Raw genomic sequence first — 20,871 nt, 5'->3', positions numbered from 1 at the left:
TCCTTGTTCCTGTATCCCTCTTCCCTTTATTTCCCATATAAGCTTCTGGAGTGGTCTAAAACTCAACTCTGTGCATGCAGCATTCCCACTTAGAGGCCATTTGCCAGTTACTCATCACCTACAGCAAAAAGTTCCAAGTCCATTGAATGGTGCTCAAGCTGTGGCGCGATGTCCACGCTTCCCTTAAATAACCGCACCCTTTTAGTAGCAAACATGCTGTCCAGTTGGAGACCACGTTTCCTGTTCTCCCTTGCAGCTCATGGCAGCCATATGCCTGGGACCTGGCCATGGGATAGTTGTGTTCTGGTCATCCTCTTAAAAGGAATTGAGCTCCCTGGTCCCTTTCCCTTTTCTACCGGCTGCAGCAAAATGATCAGCTAAAAGTGATCATCTTAAACCCAAACTCAAGCCAAGTCGGAAAAGACAAATGCACCCTATTAGCCTTGAGTTTCACCCTGAGGGACACTCTCTCTATTTATGTCTTGTTTAAATCATCATATTTTGAGGATTATGTTACAGTAGCTTACATAATTCCCCATCTAATAAACATGGCCCTCATAACCTGGCAGTGTAGCATAATGATTAAAGCTACAGACTTCAGAGCATAAACTGCCTGGCTTCTTCCTCGGTGAATGACTTTGAGCAAGTTATTTAATCTTTTTCTGCTTCAGCTTCCTTGTCTGTAAAACAGAGATAATGATAGTGCCAAGACTATCATTACAATGTAAGGCTGTCAGGAAGAATAAATGGATTAACCTATGTAGAGATCTTAGAACTCCTGGCACATAGTAAGCAGTAAGTATAAGCTTCCATGTTATTGTCACTGTATCTCTAGTGTGGTCCAGCCCCCCTAACACTGTGTGCGCCTGGGTGTGCACTATGTTCTCGGCACACAGAACTCATTCGCCCCCCAGACATGCCACGCCCTTCACTGCCCTCTGGATCTACATGTCTTTCTCTGTCCTAACTAAAAACTCCTTCTCCTCCCCAACCTAGCAGAGAAGTTGCTTTTTCTGTGAAGTAGTGTACTGCCAAAGTTTAATACCATGAGCTTCAGATTCCAACACAGAGCTCCCTGACGCTCCAATCTTTTCTCCATTCACTCGTCATAAACATGTATTTATTGGTACAGGTGCTAAAATTTATATGCTGGTTACAGAGACAGAAAATGAGCAAGTGAGGAAATAAATAGATATAACAAGTGACATTATTTTATATGCTATAAAGTGATGAGTGGTTCTCCTAAGAAAACTGCCATTTTAAAATTTTAAGAATAATCCACATACCTAGTAAAGTTATTAAAGTTTCAAAAAATTGAAAGTGACAATGTCAAGATATCTGGCAGTACTGATGAGGTGAAAATACAATCTGAACTTTGATACAATTGGAGGAGAAGTGCAAAATGGTGCAATCACTTTGGAAACTAGTTGGGAATTTCTTAAAATGTTAACTATCCCCCACGCATATATGATCTGTGGCCTAGTCCTAGATGAAATGAAATATATGTCTATCCAAAACCTGTATATGAAGGTTGAAAGCCACTTTACTCATTATAGCCCCAAACTGGAAACAACCCGATATCTTCCAACAAGTAAAGGGATAAAAAGTGATGGGTGTGGTGGTGCATGCTTGTTATTCCTGCACTCAAGAGGCTGAGGCAGGAGAATTGTTGCAAGTTCGAGACCTGCCGAGGCTATAAAGTGAGCTCAAGGCCAGCCTAAACTGCATAGCAAGACCATGGCTCCAAAAGAAAAAAAAATGATGCCTCTATCCAAGAGGATACCTCTCAGCAACAAGAAAGGAGTTACTGACACATGCCACAACAGGCAGGAATCTCAGAAGCATCAAACTAAAAGAAAGACATCGAACACCAAGGGCTCCGTGCAATATGGCTCCATTTGTGTGATGTTTACAAAACTACAGGGTCAGAAAATAGATCAGTGGTTCAAAAGGGGAAGGGATTAACCAAAACAAGGGTAGCATTTGCTAGCTTATTTGAGTGATTTGAACGATCTGTATGTCAACTGTGCTGAACTTAATGTGTAGGGTATGACTGAAAAATTCTGCAAATGTTTAAATTTAAAATAATTTATTATAATAAAGGGCATGCTTCCATTAATTTCCCCACTCCCAAATCGTCTCTCCTTTATTTCAAACACATTTATCTCATCATTCTTTCTACTTTCTTAGGAAGTTCTGGAACTTCTTCTGTTAAGTGTCTTCAGCCTCAATTTCCTGAATCGATTCAAAATACTTACCTTTTGGGATCATTTTAACTTAGAAAGAATCAGAAGTTGCAGTGCCAGATCTGGTGACTAGGTGGATGAGGACACACCACAAAGTTTTGACAACTCTGCCTTTCTGTTGGTTGGCACTTGGTAACAATGTTTACCATACTGTTTTTATCACACCTGGCAAAGACAATCATGAAAGAGGATATTCAGATCTGCTTCAGAAAGCAGCAAGAACAATGGGAAAAGTGTGTTCAAAGCAAGTGGGACTATCCTGAGGGAAAATAGTAGTCATGTGTCTTTTACTGAGATAGAAATTTTCATTGAAACGTTCACTATATTTTTCAAGCATCCTTTGTAAATATGCCTGTGGAAGATTTTAAGGAAGATTGAAGCATTTATGACCAAATATGATCAAGAATCTCCTCCATCTCAACATAGCTCTTTAATAACAGGAAATATCAAGTGGCTCAACAACTGAAAAGGGAAAAGAGAACGCACTGTTGAGACATGTTTGTAGACACGGGGGTCTCAGCGCTCTCTCCAGCCCTCACCACAGGCCATGCGCTTTACACTTCCATTGGGACCATGATGACAAGGACCCAGCCTGGAGAATAACTTCATCAAGGTCACTCAGCTGGCCCCTACCTGAGACAGGGTCAGGCACTATGACGCTCCTGTCTTCACCTCCCAACTTCATTCCATTAGCCCCTTGTCTTTCAGATGCAACTAACGTTTCACTTCATTCATTCAGTCACCCAGAAAAGGTTAATATAAGAGCAGGTCCTTCTTATACATTGGACAATACAGCTGTGATCAAAAAAGACAGAATGCCTCTTCACAGAGAACTTACACTCTAATCACAGAGAGAAACAAAAAGACTTGAACAGTGTCCTGCCTCCTCACATCTTCCACATCCAGGCATTTAAACCACTGAGTTATCATTGCTGCATCTCTGAACTGCAAGCAACGGGAGGCAATTTTGCTAACCTTTATATTCCCAGGGCTTATATTTTACTTGACATATAAAAAGTGTTCACTCAGTAAATATTCAATGATTGAATATTATCATTTATTGAGGGATTTATTTGTGCCAGGAACTGTTTTAAGGGATTTGTCAGGCATTAAATCATTTGATCCTTTTAATTCCCCTGTGAAATAGGCACTACTTACTACACCCATTTTACAGAGGAGGAAATTAGGGAACTAAGAGGTAAAGTGGTTTTCCCAGGGCTTCCCGGAATTTAAAAGTACAGAATTTCACACAATAATTGACACATAGGAAGAGGTTAATGAGTTGTGGTAGCAGCTACAGGGCCACAGCCATCACTGTTAACCACAGGAGCCCCTGAGTCATGCATGTGTTGTGTTACGAGAATGACTTAGAGAGAGCAGTACAAGACAGATTAAGGGCACGTGGGGGTGGGAGATGTGGAGTAGGCATGTTGCAGAGAAAAGTTTACTTCTCTGTGGTTCACTATGTATAGGCTCTGGAGGCTCCTCCAACCTCATTCTCCTGCCTCGCTGTCACCAGGGTTCACACTTCTAAGTACCAACTCCCTAACTCTTCAGACCATCCAAACAAACCTCTGATCAGTTCTGGCCTCCTCCCTCCTGCCACCTGGGGCAGCTAGGAACACAGTCCTACACCTAAGGACCCCATGATTCCACAATTCTGAAGGAGAATCTTCCAGGGTTCTAGGCCCTGCCTACAGGAGCTCAGTGTCCTCTCTGATGCAGCAGGACCCAACATCCATGCTTGCACTTTGAGATATCCTACCCCCTACAGAACTGGTGGGAGCAGAAGTGGATGCTTGACTCAAGCAGTTACTTCTGGGACTGGAACTGTGGGTATAGTTTAGCTGTATAGTGCTTGACTAGCATGCATGATTTGATCCCCAGCACAAAAGAAAAAAATTCATGTTTGTGAGCTACTGGGGTGTCAGTAGAGGCCAGGTGATGTGCAGTTCCAGCCTGAGGCGTCCAATTTTTAGAGGGGGCTTCAAAGCACAGAGAAAAGCAAAGACAAAGTTCGCATGACCCGAGATGTAGAATTCCTGGTTCCAGTCCCTCAGAGGTTTGATGTACTGCCTTCCTGTTCCATCTGCTGCTCTGTGTCCTCTAAAAGTTCTTTTCTGTGCTTCAGCCAATCCAAGGAGCAGGGTTGCTGCAACCAGGGCTGATAGTCAAGATACAGTATGTGTATTGGCTTTGACTCAGGTTCTGCCCACTGACCAATCAGGATGAAAAGCTGGACCAATCATCAGGGCCCAGGTGTGCTCGAGTTAACTCTTTGGTTACTGATCATGGAGAGGGAGTGTGGGAAGGAGCTGGGAGAAGCAGGTATGGATGAGTGGAAGATAGACGAGGAGGTTCACAGGTCTGGCTATTTACTAATTGGTTTAAAAGTATTTCTGTATTTTTATAGCTGGGACAGACATGCTGGTATACAGCTTAAAATGTCCCACTGCCCTTAATTGAAAATATGTGCCCTAACCAGCATGTGAGGTCGCAGCTGCTAACTAACCATGGGACGAGCCTAGGAATCCATGTAGCCTCTAAATCACCATTCTCACTGTGATCTGGTATTGATCACATTCAAAGATCTAGCTTCCCCTCTGTGTCCCAACTCCTCCCCCATTTCGTTTCATGTACAGATTTTCCTATCCCAGGTCACACTGGCTGGACTCCTCTAAACCATCTTAGGTCTGTCCTATCCTTGGTTCCTCCTTCATGACCAGAGGTCATGAGCTGGAGCCCAAGGTCATATGAAGCTTGCAAAGAAACCATGATTGTTTCATGTATTTTTTTTAAAAAATCTGACTTTAGTTGATTGTCTTTAAAAGTCATGAAATATAGGATGAAAATGTGCATTTCTTGGTCTCTTTGAGAAATCACAAGTTGAGACACCAAAGACACATTTCTGTGAACTGACAAGTGGCCCTTCTGTTGAGATAAGGCACAAGCTTGCTACTTCTCCACATTTTGCACCACTGCCTGCGGTCTCATACCATCCCTGCTTCACTATTTCCTTCTCACTCGGCCCTTGTAGAACTTGGAGTTGGACCTCACAGTTGGACCTCTTCTCTACAGTCCCTCACCTAAGATCCAAATTCATGTGAATATATCCCCTAAACTCCCCAATAAGTTAATCAACTCTGTATCAATGCTTTCACAAACAAGGACAAAATTACTGCACTCTTACCCACAATGTCCCCCCTCAATATCCAATGTCTCGTCATCTTTCCCATGCCAAGGAATCAGGTTTCTACAAGACATCTTCATGTCAAAGAGGAACTAACCAGTACATGCTCAGGGGTTAGCTGTGTGACCACAGGCAAGTGACTTAACTCTGAGTCGCTAGTTCTTTGTCCATAAAACAGTATCCATTTCATGGATTAATTGTGATAATAAAGTTCCCAGGGTTACAGGTTCTCAATTCTGTTATTCCAAAGAAGACTCATAACCATAGCAACATCCCCCAGCTTCAGTCATGAGCCATCTTAATTCTGCACATCTGTGTACAACATACGATATTACTGACTTTGCACTTTTAACTCATCATGTAATTTTTACTTCCATAGAAGTATCTTTAAATGAAACTCTTTAAGAGTATGAAGTTATAGGATCCATGTTTTGTTAATACAACCCAAAATAAAATCAACAACTCTTAAAATGAAACTATAAAATGTTCAACCCAACATTCTGTTGAGGAGCTACAGGAGCAGGTAACCACAGTGATACTTCAGGTATCACCGATACCTGAAGGTAACCAACTGATACTTCAGTTGTAGAACTTAGTTTGTTCCAAATCCATGTTCACACATTGAAAAGTTTGAGAACTGAACATATTTTCCCCATAAGAAATAATGGAAGAGCAAATAATTGGTTCTGAGGCCCCAAAATTATACTTCTAATAAATTCATTTTTCAGGACTTCAACATATTTCACAACGATTTCTTTAAATCTATCACAGTTCTCCCACTTTTCCTCTTAGCTTTACTTCACTATCTCTTTGGAGCCATAGTTAACAATATTTTACGCAAGTAAAGCACAATGACAAACGTTTTAATGCACTGATACAGGCACTCCATATTGTCTCGATGAGAGCAGCCCTTAGACAAAAGCATCAGTCTTTGGTGTCTTCCACCAGATGCAACTCACTACTCCCGGGTGTTTTCAAGTCGGGTTTTCTAAGTCAAGTTTGACTATGGAGCAAAGTTATGAACACCAAGCAGATTCTTTCTGAACTTTGCTGTTCAAATAGTGGAAAGTTTGAGCTTGGAGTTGCTGGACAACCAAGGTATTGCTGTATATTTCTGGTGGGTGGACCAACTAGTGTCATGCTGGAGGTGGAAGACAATTCAGCACTGCCTACCAAAAGAATAAATGTTTTAAAAATCACAAATGCTTTTCTTCTTTGACCCAGTTACTACTTCTGCAGTAATATGGAAGTATCTAGAGATGAGAAAAAAAGATCATAGGAAGGAGAGACAGTAATGAGGGGAATAAAGTGATCAAAAATGATTAGAATATAACATATGTGTACTGATTCCCCCAAAACAAATGTATCTATTGTGTCACAAACACACACCAATAAAAATTTTCAAAAGGGATAGAGATAGAGACAGAGACAGAAGTAGACATGGTAGAGGGTTCCAGGGATGAATCCATGGCCTTGCAGATGCTAAGCACGTGCTCTACCCTAAACTATATTCCCAGCAAGGATGTACTTTGTAAATGAATCTGAAAAAATGAAACAAACCAACATTCTGCAGAGTCTGTGTTGCATGCTACCTTTTATGTGAGAACAGGACAAGAAAGTACTGTATATTACTCATTATTCACACCTTGTTGAATGTTGGGAAGGAAACTGTGTACAAGAAAACCTCATAAAAGTATTTACCTATAAAAGCAGAATAGAAGGAACTAGAGAAGAAGCGTACTCCATAGATGTCTTTCTACAAGTTGGCTGCAGTGCAGAATATGTTAGGGTTTACCTGAAAAGTCTGAAAGCTTGTGCCACCCCACTCTGGGACACAACAGTACTGCACTGTCCTCAGCAGTAAACGGAAGGCCAAAAATTCTCAGCAGAGAAAAAAAGGAGGGAAACCTTAAGGAGCCTGGGTGAACTGAGATTTCTATAAACTTGAAATGTGTATAATGTTAGAAGCTATAATTATACACACACACCACAGATGAAAGGAACATTATAATTTGGTGAAGATCTTTCATTTTGTTCCTGCAGAAGAGAATGAATAGAACTGATAATGCTTCCTAAATGTTCATGGGCCTGGTAATGCTGTGATTAAATGGCTTGAGACACTGTGCCTTCTTCTAACTCAGGCCTCCTTGGAAAATCCCTAATTGTTCAATTTCAGAACAAGCTTCTGTTTTGTAGACTTGATAGGACTTTAAATATGATTTCCTGAGTTAAGATCTGTGCCACAATCAATGTCAGTTTTAGAGGTTAATTAATAGCCATATTCAAATTTCACTCTTGGATCTGGCAGTTATTAGCATTCTAACTCTGGCGCAAGATGTTCAGTCCTTTCAAGTTTTTGTTTCTTAATCTGAAAATGAGATAATAATATTTTAATTCTGAAGTTACGGAGAGTTTCATGAGATAATGTGTGAAAACTACCTAATGGTCCTAGGTAAAAATAAACATCTAACAATTGTTCACTGCCATCAATTATCTTTTAATATCCTTTGTACATTTTTAAATTCAAGTTCCTTTCTTTCTAATTATTTGCAACAACTTTTCTTGTAAACAGCTAATATCAACTATTCTCCCATAATATATGTAGTAAATGTTTTCTCAGTTTTTATTATTAATTTTGTCTGTGATCATTTTCAACATGTACTGTGTGTGTGTGTGTGTGTGTGTGTGTGTGTGTGTGTGACTGCAATGCATGCACACAATACAAATCTTTTTCCCCCATTCCTTTATGGGCTCTGTCTCTGCTGTCATATTTAAAAATTCCTTCCCAATATTCTTTGCTAGTCTTTTCACCATCTCAGTCTTTCACATTATTTCCCTTGGGATTCATTGAGCATTGAGAAAAGCTCTTTATTTCTTTTCTGAATGCTTAGCCAGTCGGAAAAACAAATGTATGGGATGCACCTTTTCCCTGCTGATTTGAAATACCCCTTTTATCACATGCCAATTTCTTAAGTACCCTTTGTTCACTTTTAAATTTTCTCTTAGGTTCCACTGATTTATTTCTGCTACTGTGACACACTCTTTTCACATATTATAGGTTAGTGATGCCTTAGTATCTAAAAGCACGCATATTATACCTACCCACTCCTCCCTCAGCATTACTGTCTGCTTTTACAGTTTCTCGTTTTGTTTTGGTTTTCGTTTGTGATACTGGGAATCAAACTCAGTACCTCATGCTTTGCAGGCAGGCACTATTCCCTGGCTTTTATAGCTTTTTGGTTATTTTTTTCTCCCTAAACTTTTTCTTTACTTTTTGATTATCAGATGATAACTGTACATATTTTTGGGGCACAGTGTGACAATCCAATACATATACACATGTATTATTTATTCCAGACTGCATTAAAAAGACTAATCTCTGCCTGCTGTATTTTTTTGTCCTTCTAGGAAAATTCCAGCCTGCAGCCCCGCATTAGATGCAGTAAGATTCTAACCTCACACTTCCAGCCAGTGCTGAATGGACCAAGTGTTGGTGAGCAATATACAATTTATGAAGAAAGGGCTGAGCTGAGCTGATCAGAATTTAAAATAAGGAACTATGTAGGGCCAGGGCTGTAGTTGAGCCAAGGGTAGAGGAAGCTAGAGGTAATGAAGAATGGGGGGGCTGGTGAGAGAAGGAGAGGTGAGACAGAGAGATACAGAGACACAGAGAGACAGAGGAGGAGGAGGAGGAAGTTGATTTTCCATCTTTAAAATGGAAATAATAAAAATAACACTAAATCCTCAGGGATTCTGAGAATTTAATGCCTATATATTTCCAAAGGGCTCATCCCAGTTGTCTAGCACACAGAATACACCCTAAAAAGTGGGTGTTGAGTATAATAAGTAAATGTTCCTGCTTTCTAGATTTATGAGGATTCATGACATAGTGCTCATATCGTGCCAGTATAATAACGGGTGTGGAGTAATACTTGATCCATGTTAGCTTAAAATAAAAATGACACCTGCGATTTTGGGCAAATCACCTCTGTGGTCTGGTCTCAGTTCCTCCTTAAGAAGACAAAAGGGCTGGGCTTGGTATTCCCCGGGGGCCTTAAATTCTGACACCCACAGGGTGGAGGCTGCTGGCAGAGCACCCGACTCTTCCTGTGGAGGCTGCACCGTGCTGTCCCCACTCAGAGTGCACAGTAGTTCTTTCAGGGATTCACGCTGCGGCACATCACATTCTCAAGCTATAAATAAATCCTCTGTCACCCACAAGCATGCACGCCCATCCTCTCCACTCCTGGCCCCCTCTTCCTCAAACTGTGTCATGGGCCAGTAAAGGACATGGTCTGAGCACTCTGCTCTCCCACCAAATGCAAGACTCTGACCCAAGGTAACTCCATTTGCAAAAATACTGTCAGCACAGTGCAAAATGCCTGGCTTCCAGAAGGCAACCTCAGCCATGGAAGTGCTTGGCACACCCGGAAAGGCAAAAGACACCTTTCTCGTGGAGGACACAGCAATCTGTGGATTAGACATGCACTTCCTACTACTGCCAAGGAGACTGCTGGAGCGAATTCCTGCTGGGCTACCACCTGCGCTTAAGACTCCGGACACAGCAACCCAAGCAGGCTGTGATCCCCACAGCCCAGCCCTAGTCACTAGGAACGAAGGACCACAGTGTCCATGTACACGAGGGCTCTAACTGAGGAAGGTGGGTTCTGTGCGTGCTGACTCTCCTGCTATGCTTTTTGCAAGCCCTCACTCGCTCTGCATCAGCTACCCAGAACATCACTAGGTACCACTCTGTTCACCAAACAGAGCTATCAAGTGCCCTGCCCTGTGTTCTCCTCAGTGGGGAGTTATCAAACAGCAAACACCAACTCCATTTGTAGAGACTCACAGATGCCAGTGGAAGGTGATGGATATGATTGTGACATAAGCATTATTATGACAGAAACACCTAACACAAAGAGCCTTTGCCATACACCAGGCACAGTTCTACAGGTTTTACGTATCATTAACTCATTTGATCCTTACCAAACATGAGAAATATGTTTATTATGATCCCAAGGTTACAGAGTGAGTAATTTGGGCCCAGAATCTGAGCTCTTTGTCACTTTGTAAATACATTTGTCCCACAACTGTTCTAGGGCACTAGTGGATAACAAAATGCTCAATCCTTTTATATAAAATGGCATAGTGTTTTCATGTAACCTAGGCACCTCTAGATTACTGTATGCTATGTAAATCAATGTTAAACTCTATAGTTTAAGGGATAATGACAAGAAGAATTTTGTACATGTTCAGTACAACTGTAGTATTTTCCAAATATTTTCAATTCATAGTTGACTGAAACCACAAATGCAAAACCCTGAAATACCAAGGCTGACTGTAAATATAAAGTCATTCCTATGGTGAATGTCAGCAAGGAAAGTATTTCGAGCTCTCCTGATACATCCAAGTATCAGGAAGTGACCTGGTCAGGGCAGGCTTCCCTGAGGAGGCAGGTGATACTTGGGCTGTGGTCTAGAGGACTGGCATGAGTCACCTAGTATTCTCAACACTGGTGCACACTAAATCAGTTAGGGCTTTGGCTCATTCAGAGACTCTGACCTCACTCATCTGAAGTGGGCCCAAGCACCAGATTTGTCTTTAAAATTTCTGCAGATGGTTAAATCAGGACTAAGGCTGAATTCATGGCAAAGAAGGAAGAGAAGAACATTCCAGCAAAGGGAATAGAATGTGCAAGTGTCCAGTGGCTAGCAGGAGAAAAGCAGAAGAAGCTTCTTCAAGTGTGGAAAAGGGAGAGGTCAAGCAGAGGCTGGAAAGGCCTCCTGAGACCACAGTATGTACCATGCCATGTATCATCTAAAGGGGACTTGTGAGAATATCCAGGCATGAACCATTTGGAATGCCAATGGATGAGTATTTGTGGGCAAGCCCGGAAAAGGAACGTGAATGTATGATTGCCCTGCTCATAAGCCATGCCAAAGAATACTGACTTTTTGTCTCAAGAACAATGGGAAGCCAATGACATGCTTTCAGCAATGGGGAGGATTACCATCACATGTGTTTCTTAGAAACTGTAGAAATGATGGACTGATGAAACACGGAGGAAGCAAGGAAGCAGGCAAGCGGTCCAGGGCAGGGCCCTGGATACGGACTGTATTCTGTCAGCGGGCACAGGCAGAAGGAGACACTGGTGGGTTGTAGTGCTTAACAGCAGGCTTTCTAGCCAGGCCAAGTTCAAATCCAGACTGCTTCTTACCACCCACATGACCTGGACATTCAGTTAACTTCTCTGGGCCTCAATTTCTTCCTCTACAAAACAGGCATTTTTAAAAACCCATCAGCTGAGACAGATTGAGAGCATGCCTAATCCCAGGATCCAAAATATTTCCAAAATACAAAATTTGCTGAGTGCCAATAAGACCACACAAACGGAAAATCCCACATCTGACCTCAGGTAACAGATCAGTCATAATACACTAACACTACAAATATTGTGTTAAATTACATTCAGCCTATTTGTATAAAGTATAAATGAAATATAAGTGTATTTCATATTTAGGCTTGGATCCCATTCCCAGCATATCTCATTTTGTATATGTAAATATTCTAAATTCCAAAACAATCAGAAACATTTTTTTCCCAAGATTTTAGTCCTGCCAAATTATAGGTGTTATTTAAGTGTGGCTATAACTTTTATTTAGGAAGAATGACAGGATTTAGCAATGGAGAAAATATGAGGGAGAGGGCAAGCCAGGGGACACACAGGAGGAGACCCCAGCAACTGACCACCTCTCACTGGGCTCTGGAAACTCACAATTAAGAAGTGGAAAAGATAAAAAACAGGTTCTCGAGGAAGGACTCAGATACCAACCTAAAGAGTAGAGCTAGTATCTGTAGGACAAGATTTCAGGCAAAAGCAGGTTTGAAAACAGCCACTCATATGCCAAATACTATCTTATATTCTTCACATATAGTTATTTATTTAGTGATCACAAAATTACTAAGAATAAGTAAAATAAAATAATATAAATAGGGATATTTTTATAAGCCCCTTCTTACAAATGAAGAAACAAAGGAACAGCGAGGTTAAGTGCTTGTTCAAAGCACACACATAGTAGGTTTGCAGAGCCATGATCTGAACACAGGCAGTCAGCTCCAAAGTCCGTGCTCTTAATTGACATGCATCGCCATAATCCTGAGCTCATGTATTTCACTCTTCCCTCTTCCCTAAACAATCACTGGAAGTCCAGAACGTATTGTTTAAAAATAGGAGAAAGTCTATTCTAGTCCAGGAATTGAGGAAAGGTGCCCAACACATGCCAGAAACTCTGAACTATTTTTTATTATACAGAAACGATGAGTCTGGGGTTGAGGCAAAGGTAGCCTGGACCAGTTCACCTAGCCTCACTCAAAGTTTTAAAAAATGAGAGTGGGAAGTCTGCTTGAGAGAATAGGCAATTGACCAAATACAGGAAGCAAAGGCGAGCCCTTGCATGTAGGTGACTGTGTAAGTGGGTAGGTACTTCATAAATATCAGGAATGATGAACGGCTCCTCTCAAAGCCTTCCTGAGAAGGAAGTGGATGCAGGCCCCATTGGACACAGAAAGGTGCTCTTGGCAGCAATGGGCATAGTAACAGTTGCTTCCCAGCCAGGGCTGTGTGCAAATTCAGGGAAATCGGTGTGCCCTGCCCAATAAAGACCTCAACACAAGCAGGAGGGGGAAACTCTTCACATTTTTTTAAAGCTCCCTGTCCTAAACCGTTGTTTCCTCTTCACCTCTCAAAGCAAGCATGATTAAATCTGCATATTCTCCTTCCCTAAATAAGGGGAGACCTTCCACTGACATTCCTCATCTACAAATGCGGAAATTGTAAACTGGAGATCGATGGAGTGAAAAATCCAGAAAAGTGATTTAAAAATACATTATAGGTGTAAGTCTCAAATCATCTGTCAATCTCTAAATTTAGGGGATCTCAAGCTTCTCTGGAAAAATCAGAAAACCTGGACTTTGGTCCTTTGAACAGCAAGAATTAAAAACTGGAACTGGTGACAGCTTTCATGCAGGGTGTACATGAGCCAGCTAGAGACTCCAGGCATCACACACTTGGCTCATGCACTTATCTGCCTGCTGGCTTTGCAGTTGGACATCCTGATTAACTGGATGCTGTGTGTCCTTTCAAAGTGACACGTCCACTAATAAAACATGGAGAAAAGCAGCAAGGCCCCAAAATGAATCTACTGTATTATTTTATCTTATAGATTTCAAATACAGTAAACTGTTGCCCATAGTAGGTGACCATTTTGTATTCCCACCAACAGTGCACAAGTTTTCCAGGCTCTCCACATCTCACCAAAGTCTGTGGACTTCGAGGTTTTTAACAATAATATTTATCCTAGTAGGTATGAGGTGATATTTCACTATGGTTTGGATTTGCACTGCCTGATGATTGGTGATGTTGAGCTTTCTTTTTTCATATACCTGTTGGTCATACGTATGTTTTCTCTGGAGACATATATAGTCAGTTCCTTGGCTCACAATCACAAAAAGGTCTCACAAAATATTAAAAATGGAACTACTATGTTATCTAGTAATCTCACTCCTTGGTATTCTCTTAAAGGAATTCAAATTTGGATCTTGAAGAGACTTTAGCACTTCTGTATTCGTTGTAGCACTATCCACAATAGCTAAGAGGTACAAACAACATAAATGTTCATTGATGAAGACTGGAAAAAGAAACTCATACAATGAAATTCTATTCAACCTTAGAAGAGGGAGGGCCGGGAGTTTAGCGCAGTGGCATAAGCACCTGCCTGGCAAGTGCAAGAAGGAGAGTTTGATCCCTGCTATAAAAAAAAGAAGGAAATTTTGTAAGACTAGACATTATAGATGAACACTGAGGATATTATGCTAAGTGAAATAAGCCAGTCATAAGAAGTCAAATACTGCATAATTGTATTTATAAGAAGTATGTAAAATAGCCAAATGCATAGAATCAGAGAGGAGGCGATGGTTGCTGAGGCTGCAAGAACCAAGAGATGGAGAGTTACTAATAACAGGCATGACAAAGTTTCAGTCAAGCAAAGCATATAAGCTCCAAAGACCTACTGTACAACAGTGCACCTACAGTAAATACTACTATTTTACACACTTACAAATTTATTAAGACAGTAGATTTCATGTGAGGTGTTTTTTCTCAAATAACATAAAATGGTTCTCTAGAAGAAAAACATGCAAACGAATAGTTTGAAGAATGGTGTGGGAACCAGAGGGACATACATGGTTTCTGGGAGTTCTGATCATGAAGGCAAGTTCACAGCATGGGAATTAATCAACATGGATACTTTGCATGTATAATAAACAGTTTATAAAAACCATGTGATCAGTACAGTCTAAAACCAGCCTTTTTGATACCAAGTTCTAAATTTCTAAAGAAAATATCTGATTGGTCCAGCTGGGGTAAGCCCACAGGCATATGGACCATATGAGCCTGTGGCTGTAGGGTCACAGAGCTTTGGAGATGCACACATGGAAAGGCAGTTTTCAAAGAACAGGATTACCCTGAAGCTAGACTAGGTGCACAGAGCTGAGCTTACCAGGAAGTTTGGGATAGTATGTAAGAACATAGACCTGAAAATCAGACTTCTTAGATTTGAATGCAGGTGAAGTATTGATCATGTGACCTTGGGCAAGTCACTCAGTGGCCGAGTGCCTCAGTTTCCTTCTCTGTGAAATGAAGATGATAACAATGAGAATGAACCCACCTTCAGGATGCAATGAAGAGTTGCTATCTCTAATGTGATTAGAATGTATTTATGAATGTTAATTCTTATCTTAAAAAAGAATACTTAAAAATCCTAGAATTGCAGATGCCTGGAATTGAGGGAGGCTTTGGGAATACAAAGAGGCTGAGAGAGAAGATTAGAAATGACATCTTTTGACACCAGAAGCAGGGGCTTACATGTCCGTACAGGCTGACTCTCACCAGAGTCATCTGACCTTTGCTATCTCCATTTCCTCATAGGTCTTCAGGCTCAGAGCTGAGATCTGGGAAATTTGCTTTTTCAGATTATGGGGCTGGGTCCTCACTTTCAGGATCCCCTGCCCTAGCCAAGAGAAGCCAAAATAATTCCTAAGAAAGAGTGTTTGAGCTCACTCAGATCTCAGCAGCACTCCTCTTCACTCAGAGAAGCAGTGTGCATCTGTTCTCTGCACCTCTGGCACCACAGATTAGCTTCTTCCCCCACAGCATGAAGCTCTGTGTCTTTGTGACAGTGAGGGACAAAGGGCTATTTAGAAGCAATTCATTCTGACCTTTATAAGCTGGTTCTGTACTGCAGAAGTCCTTGCTGCCCCATAACAAATGGGAGCAGAAGAATCATGCAGAATTCACTCAATGCTCAAAGGAACTGCATTAATCACATTTCCATCGTTTTATTAGATCCTTTTCCCAATCAGCCCATGGGAGAGGGCTTTGTAGTTCCATTTCATGGTGAGCAAGATGGATGCATGTCATGCCTAGAATAAGACTGCATTTTTAAAACTCACAATCCAAGATCTGAAAGGACTATTGATGGAAATACTAACATGTATTTGCCAGACATAGAATGAAGCACTTACTATGGACTAAGTCACTTCATCTTCGCCCCGTCAGTATATTTTATTTTATCCCATTTTTTTCAGGATGAGGAAACTACGGCTAGATAACTAATCCAAGGTTGTCAAGTTAGCTCATGGTAAACCTGGAATTCAAATCTAACCAGCATGTTTTCAGATTCATTATATAATACTGCTTTGTGTTGCTTTTCAAATTTAGCTATTCATCAGAATCACCTGATAACTTTGTAAAAGATAGATTCTAGGCCTTATCTGTACATTTTCAGGTGAAGTGTTTTTAGCAGCTACCCAAATGATTCATTGGCATTCAACCTGTCTGCAACCTGCAAAGTAACACTCGTAAAGTGTAGTGGGCACATGTTGTTTTACTCTGCCTGACATCTATACTTCCTTTTATCCTCAATTTTCCTTTGAAAAACCCTCCCGACCTCACTATGTTTAGGCCTGGAGCGTTGGTTAGGTACCTGAACTTGACTAAGTAATTGCACTCCTTTTAGGATTTGAATTTTCAGGTCAAGTGGTATAAGAACTAAAATCAGATAGAGCTTGTCTGGTTGGTCAAGTTTTCTCTTAAGTCTCTCAAGTGCACCACACCTTTCCAATGAATTCCTTTCTAATCTAAGTTAGCCAACAGTAGTTTCTGTTGTATGCAGCCAAACAATAGTGACTTCCAGAATCACCAATATGATTTTGAGATAGCCTCTTGTAGCATGCTTGGCAGCTGATCTTTGCTCTACGAGGATGCGGAGTCAGTATTATTATATGGAAATCAGTAAGTTTGGGAAATTCTCCCTTACCCTGTTTGGATGATCCTCAGTCCTAATTCTGTCCTTTGGAATTGCACACACACACACACACACACACACACACACACACACACACACAGAAAGAGAGAGAGAGAGAGAGAGAGAGAGAGAGAGAGACAGAGAGAGAGAGAGACAGAGAGAGAGAGAGAGAGAGAGAGAGAGAGAGAGTTGTACAACAGCCCTTTGGATATTTGATGGTATCATGCCCTCCGAGCTAGACAGCTAAAACCTCAAAGTATTCTCAGTGTGCCCATCCCTATCTCTCCAGACATCCTTTTGGCACTTGATAACACATACCATAGACTGCAGTGTTATATAAATAGGATATAATTTCAGGAAGATGGCGCATTTTCAACTTTAGGTAGATACTGGATAAATAAGGAAAGAGGAGAGGAGGCATTGCGGTGAACTGTTTGGATTGAATTGCTGCTATTGAGAGATATGGATAGGTTTTTCACTCAAGGTGATAGTGAGGTCAAGAGGAATGTTCACCCCAATTGCTGCCTCACTTCTGGAACAGGGTAGATAAATGTAAAGCATTTGTATTAGAAGTGAACCATTGATTTCCCACTTGGAAGTAAGTCTAAACAACCCAGGCCTTAAAAGTAGTGCACTTGACTGTTGAATAAGTAGTTTGTTCTATTCTAAGCCAAGGAGTCTGGAAAGTAACATGTGGGAGGGTTAAGCCTTAATGCCACCACAATGAGGCAGGAAACAGGTGGAGCATTGGCTTGGCCAAGCAAGAAGGGCTTCCTCTCCTTCTCTGGAACCACAGGTGAACTGAGGTCAAGACATTAGCAGACACACAAGTGTAATCCCAGCACTCTGGGAAGCTGAGGCAGGATTGCCAAGTTAAAGGCCAGTTTGAGCCACCCTGTCTCGAGAGTTCAGGGGGGAAGTAACTCAGTGGGGAAGGCCCTGAGTTCATCTCAAGGACTACTAGAGAACAAGGGAGGGGGAGATGGGGACATCAGGACCCAGAATCTTATCAGAAGCACATGCAGTTTCTCATTTGGGGGGCTAAGCTGGAGGACCTCAAGAGCAACCACATCTGAGAGCAACTGTAAGTGAATCTTTGTGGCACTTCCGCTGTACCTGAGCCTTCACGCGTTTTGATCTTCACTGAATTATGTGTGAACCCAGAGTTCACACTAGCAGTGAAGCAGATCCAAAACAGACAAAATTAGAGAGACCAACTATAGAACACTCCATGTGCTCACAAGGGCAGAATTAGTAAGGAGCCACCAAAGTAAAAACACGTGTGCGAATGCTGTGCTTTGGAAACATGCTCTTTGTTTCTCACATATGAAAGACTAAATACTACATATGAAGTATTATATGTTTAACATTAAACGTACATGCAAAATACTTTTAAATATTATAAATATATAATTATCTATTTTTCATACACCATACCATACCTAACGTCTTGCTGTATGTTCATTTTCATTTATTTATTTATTTATTTATTTATTTATTTATTGACAGAGTTGCCCAAGCTGGCCTTGAACCTGTGGTCCTCTTGTCTCAGCCTCCTGAGTAATTGAGAGTATAGGTGTGCTCCATTACATCTGGCATGTTCTTTTTCATTTAACTTTATATATTAACAATATTGCCAGGCCAACAACATTTTAATCACCATGACATTTTATTGAAGTGTAATTTCCATTTAAGAATTTCAGGTTTTAAGTGTACCTTTGGATGAGTTTTGGAAAATGTGTATACTTATATAGCTACCCATCCCAGTCAAGATACAGGACATTTCCATCACCTCAGACCCTATGGTGTGTAATCAGTGTACCGCATTTCATCATATGGATATATTTTACTGTATAAACCTTAATTAACAGTCACTTGGGTGCTTTCCAATATTTTGTATATAAATACTGATGCAATGACTATTACTCTAATTAAATAGTTGTACATGTTCTTAAATAATTTCTTAGTAGATATTCCTATGCATTCTTAGGTCATAAAGGACTAGACATAGTAACTTTTAGAACACAAATCATTTCTAAAACTGTAAAATATTGAAGAAAGTATCTTTAGACAAACCAGCTGAGGAGTCCCCTTTTGCACTTCTGTACTGTCTGGCACAGAGCCCCTGTTCAATACAGTTAGCTATTATGAACAGCTATTAATCCTTGGCAGGCCAGCGGATACTCTGCATCCTTTCTTGGGAAAGACAGATGCCTCTCAACATTAATAATCATTTTAAAGCATTTATAGGGTGCCTTTTTATGCTAAATACTATTCTGGCTGTGAACCAAGGAATCTCATTGAATACTTATCAAAAAGAAAACTGATTTAAGTGTTATTTTCTTCCCATTTTAAACATATAAAGTAAAGCCACAAAACTTAAATTTTATTTTCCAAAGATCACAGGAGCAATAAATGACAGAGGAGGAATTTGATATACAGGATTCTCTGGCACCAAAGTCTGAGCTCTTTTCTCAGCATTGCATCACAGAATTGTATAAAGTAATGGGAATGGAAACAGTAATTACCTCATATGGACATGTTGTGGGTGGAGGAATGTGGAAAATGATCAGTACATTCATGGTGAGGGAGATCGGTGAGGAACAGAAATGCTCTTATCCACGAGCATCTTGGGCTTACTAACCACTATGCAAAGCACTTTGTGAAAGGGCATACAGCTTTTTGCTGTAAATACGTTTGTCTTTTAAAAAAAGAAAATTCTCATTTTCAGTATCTTTTAAGTTATACTGTATGGTTGGTATTGATATTTTGTTTTTACATAAGGAAATTAAGACATCAAGAAATACCATAAAATGCCCATCCCTCCCTAATAAGTATTCAAGGCAGAAATAGGCCCCAAATTCTGATTTACCTGGCTTCAGAGTCTCTGACCTTAACTACCACTGGCGTGATCAATAAACTACCAAGCTACTCATTTGTAGACAGAGGTGGTTAAGTCTACTGAGACTCTAGGACAAGAACTCAGTGAGGTGTATTTTTTGGATGAGGCCATCTGTGTCTTTCTGAACTACATTAAGACCTGCAGGTCTTTTAGGAAGCCTGTGGCAATGTGACTGTCTCCAGGGATTGCATTCTTCAGGGGTCCATTAGGTTAACAGAATGGGCAGTAGATGAACCAAAAAGGTTTTTCCCTTTCCAATAGGAAAGTGAAGTCCATTTCTCTACCATTTGAGTCTGAACTTGGCTATGAGACTAGCTTTGTCCACTTGGACCCTGGAAAGCACAAAGCACAGGTTTTTAAAGCTCTTATGCATTGGGGGATGCCCTGTTGCTCTTCTTGGCACCCTGAAACTTCCACTTAAACAAACCAAAGGTAGCCAGCTGCATGGAAAATGAAGCCACATGAAGGAAAACTAATGCACCAGGTCAACAATCTACTCACTGCCAGTCATGCGAGTGATGCCATCCCAGATGATTTAGTTGCCAGTCAACCTACCAGATAATGACTGACATGCACAAGAACCCCTTATACTCTGGCTTTTCCTAGCGCTGGCCCTCAGATACCATTCTCTTTCTTATTCTGAGATCTCACAGGAGGTTATATATGTGGTCCATACACTGAGTATCAGGTAACCTAGAATGGCTTTATGTAATGCTTTGGCAGTTCCCAACAGTCTTGCTGCAAGGTCTGAGAAACAGAACTGATGTTTTTCAACCTCATGAGACCAGGAACCAGAATAATGTCTGCAAATGATCAAAAGTTTCATCCACAAGTGCTGTCATGGGTAAAGGATTTCCAGTGGTAAGTGTCACTTACACTGTCTATTCCTTCTGGCATTAAATGGTTGGGTCAATATCTAGGTTCACAGGACTCTGCGTAGTTCAGAGAGTTCCCTCAATATATCATGATGAAGGACTTGCCTGTAGAAGGATGGGCATTTTATGGTATTTCTTGATGCCTTAATTTCCTTATGCAAAGCTTTACTAATATCTAGAATATATCCTGGCTCAGATTGGACTTGGAATTACAGAGAAAAAGATGGAGCCATTACATTCCTTTTTTATGGACAATGCTGAGCATTTCTGCTTTCATGTATTTGCTGTACGCCAT

General features: G+C 40.8%; 1 protein-coding gene across 2 annotated transcripts in view; it reads right to left on the bottom strand.

Annotated features, from left to right (window-relative positions):
- Positions 1-20,871, bottom strand: part of Prkcb (protein kinase C beta) — a 310,851-nt gene that overhangs the window by 154,755 nt on the left and 135,225 nt on the right. The gene's annotated exons all lie outside the window — the stretch shown is intronic.

Source organism: Cavia porcellus, unplaced genomic scaffold, assembly GCF_034190915.1.
Source record: "Cavia porcellus strain 051 isolate PalLab524CR breed Dunkin Hartley unplaced genomic scaffold, mCavPor4.1 scaffold_16, whole genome shotgun sequence".
Lineage (NCBI taxonomy): Eukaryota > Metazoa > Chordata > Mammalia > Rodentia > Caviidae > Cavia > Cavia porcellus.
The sequence above is the reverse complement of the archived record's forward strand: the minus strand, read 5'-3'. Positions and strand labels throughout refer to the sequence as shown.